This window comes from Labrus mixtus, chromosome 1 (assembly GCF_963584025.1).
Source record: "Labrus mixtus chromosome 1, fLabMix1.1, whole genome shotgun sequence".
NCBI classification, from domain to species: Eukaryota; Metazoa; Chordata; class Actinopteri; order Labriformes; family Labridae; genus Labrus; species Labrus mixtus.
The window spans coordinates 309,937-313,599 of record NC_083612.1 but is presented as its reverse complement, the minus strand read 5'-3'; the positions used below and the strand labels follow the sequence as shown (position 1 = coordinate 313,599).

The 3,663-nt window shown below is 45.5% G+C and overlaps 1 pseudogene; it reads right to left on the bottom strand.

Moving 5' to 3' along the window:
• Positions 1-2,740: 2,740 nt before the first annotated feature.
• Positions 2,741-3,460, bottom strand: LOC132980095 (high choriolytic enzyme 1-like; annotated as a pseudogene).
• Positions 3,461-3,663: the final 203 nt, after the last annotated feature.

Sequence of the window (3,663 nt, the reverse complement as noted above, 5' to 3'; positions counted from 1 at the left end):
CAGGGTGCCAGTTCCCCCGGTAGTCTAAGCCTATAGCAGCATAACTAAGAGCCGGTCTACACCAGCACCAGCCCTAACTATAAGATTTATCAAAAAGGAAAGTTTTAAGTCTATTCTTAAAAATACAGACTGTGTCTGCCTCCCGGACCCCGGAGACTGTAGGTACCACTAGCAGGCCTGATAACTGAAGGTTTTACCTCCCATAGTACACTTAGAGACTGTAGGTACCACTAGTAGGCCTGATAACTGAAGGCTTTACCTCCCATAGTACACTTGGAGACTGTAGGTACCACCAGCAGGCCTGCACTCCGGGACCGCAACGCTCTCGAGGGACAGTACGGCACTAGTAGCTCCTTCAGGTAAGATGGTGCCTGGCCATTTAGAGCTTTGTAGGTGAGAAGAAGGATCTTGAGTTCTATTCTAGACTGTATAGGGAGCCAGTGCAGAGAAGCCAGGACAGGAGTGATGTGGTCCCTTTTCCTAGTTCTAGTCAGTACACGAGCTGCAGCGTTCTGGACTAGTTGAAGAGTCTTTAGAGACTTACCAGACCACCCTGACAAAAGAGAGTTACAATAATCCAATCTGGAGGTAACAAATGCATGAACTAGTTTTTCTGCATCATTTTGCGACAGGATATTCCTGATCTTGGATATATTATGAAGGTGAAAGTAGGCTGTTCTTGAAATTTGCCTGATGTGAGAGCTAAAAGACATATCTTAATCAAATAGAACTCCTAGATTCCTAACAGTGGTGCTAGATGCCAGGCTGATGTCATTAAGGACAGTCACATCACTAGAAAAAGTCTCTCTGAGGTTCTTAGGGCCTAGCACAATAACTTCAGTCTTGTCTGAGTTAAGTAGCAAAAAATGTCTGGTCATCCAGGTCCTAATGTCCTTAAGGCACATTTCTAGCTTACATAACTGACTGGTACCATCGGGCTTCATTGATACATAAAGCTGAGTATCATCTGCATAACAATGAAACTGTATGGAGTGTTTCCTCATAATATTTCCCAGAGGAAACATATATAATGTAAAAAGAATTGGTCCAAGCACTGAACCTTGTGGCACTCCATGGCTAACTTTGGTGTGCATAGAGGACTCATCATTAACATGTACAAACTGAGATCAGTCTGATAAGTAGGATTCAAACCAACTTAAAGCAGTCCCTGTAATTCCATGTAAATGTTCTAGTCTGTACAACAGGATCCGATGGTCAATGGTGTCAAAAGCAGCACTAAGATCTAACAAGACGAGCACAGACAGAAGTCCCCTGTCTGAAGCTAGAAGTAGATCGTTTGTAACTCTAACTAGTGCAGTCTCAGTGCTATGGTGGACTCTAAATCCTGATTGAAACTCCTCAAATAAACTGTTGTCATGAAGAAAGTCACACAGCTGTTTAGCTACCACCTTCTCCAGGATCTTTGAGATAAAAGGAAGGTTGGATATAGGCCTATAGTTAGCTAGAGTTCCTGAATCTAGAGTAGGTTTTTTGAGTAGAGGTTTGATTACCGCTACTTTAAATGACTGTGGTACATAGCCTGCCAGTAAAGACATATTAATCATGTCTAATATAGAGTTGCTAACTAAGGGAAAGACTTCCTCAAACAGCTTGGTTGGGATTGGGTCTAAAAGACAGGTTGACGGTTTTGACGCAGAAATGATTGAATTTAGCTCTGAAAGGTCGATTGGAGAAAAACAGTCTAGACTAATATCTGGTCCTGGAACTGTCTCTGCCGTATCAGACGTATCTGCACCAGGTAAGGGCAGGAGGTTACTAATTTTGTCTCTGATGTCTAGAACTTTGTTGTTGAAAAATCTCAGGAAATCATTACTGCTGAGGGCTAAAGGAATACAAGGCTCAATGGAGCCATGACTCTCTGTCAGCCTGGCTACAGTGCTGAAAAGGTATCTAGGATTGCCTTTGTTTTCCTCGATTTGAGAGGAGTAGTAGGCAGCTCGGGCGTGACGTAGAGCCTTCATATATCTTCTATGACTATCCTGCCAGAAAAAACAAGATTCTACCGTTTTGGTCGAGCGCCATATTCTTTCAAAATTTTGCAACGTTTGTTTTAGAGTACGGGTTTCTGAGTTGAACCATGGAGCCACTCTCCGCCGCTTGACAACCTTCTGTTTCAGGGGAGCAATCAAATCAAGAGTAACTCTCAGCGAATCCACTGCACTATCAACAAACTGATCTAGCTGAGAGGGACTAAAGCTATCGTAAGAGTTTCCAACTGGGTTGAAACACGGTACTGAATCAAAAGCAGCTGAAATAGCTTCCTTAAATCTAGCCACAGCACTATCAGATAAACTTCTAGAGAGCACACCTCTTCCAGGCAGAGGTAATTCTGGTAGGACAAAGTCGAAAGTAATAAGGAAATGGTCTGATAGAAGAGGATTTTCTAGGAAAACTGTAAGGTTATGGATTTCAGTGCCATAAGCTAAAACAAGATCCAGGGTGTGGTTAAAACGATGAGTAGGTTCGTTTACACCCTGGGTGAAACCAATAGAGTCTAATAATGACATGAAAGCTGTGCTGTGATCTCTGTTTGAGGTCTTTTTGTTGGATCAGCTGACAAGAGGAAAACAAAGAGCAGAGTAATCCTTCATGTTGTGAGAGAGGATTGTAGAGCGTTATATAATGAAAGCATGTCTGTGCTGGTTCATGACAAACAGAAGCAATAATGATTCAACATATTCATGAAGTTTCTTTAGTATACTGAGGTTCATCATGTCTGTCAGCAGCTGTACAGCAGGTTGATCCTCATGATGTCCCAGTAGGACATGCCCTGCCTCTGGCCGATCTGGACGTTGGAGTCGGGGATGGGGGTGATGGAGTCAGGCTGTTTTTCCATAGTGCATGATAGAGAAGTAGGGAGTGGACTGCCTGTGGAAGTTGTAGGCCATCTGTGGGTCGATGTTCTCCCAGTTGATCCTGACGTAGTTGTCACGGTGGCTCCTGGTCTGCTCGTGCTGGAAGCCCAGAGCGTGGTTGATCTGGTGCTGGATGATGCCGTGGTAGAGGCAGCCCTGCCTATTGAGAGACAGCACCTGTCTGCATCCCACTGCGTTCTCCATGCTGATGCAGTCGTCCTCGTTCTGACGGGGGACGAAGCGGAGGCGGGTTCTGCTGTGGAACGCCTTCATGGCGTGGTGGATCTTCTGCCTCTCCCAGCTGGTGAACTGGCTGCTCACGGTGAAGGGGATCATCACCAGGCCGTTGGAAGCTCTGGGACCAGCACATCATGGCGATTCTGGTTCTGGGAGCCAGCAGGTCTCCTTCCAGCAGGATCTCGTCTGTGCCGTTGTTGGAGGTCAGAATCCTGGTGGTGATGTCCACGCCGTCTTGGACTTCTTCTTCTTCTTCTTCTTCTTCTTCTTCTGCACTTCCTTCCTCCTGAAGAGGGAGGAGCCTGAGAGAGGCCGAGCAGCAGCAGCAGGCCGATAGAGGGAGTCATGTTCAGGGTGGATCTGGACTCAGCTCAGTCCTCTACAGGTGTGTCTGCAGCAGGATTATGGGTTGGGGTCCTAAACAAACCTCCTGTTCAAACACATCTTCTAATCCTAAATGTCTCCACTTTCTTTGTTTTCCAGTGTTCTATGTTCAGATTAAAACCATGAGACGCTCTTCACTCTCTGATGACCTGGGTAATCCAGATCC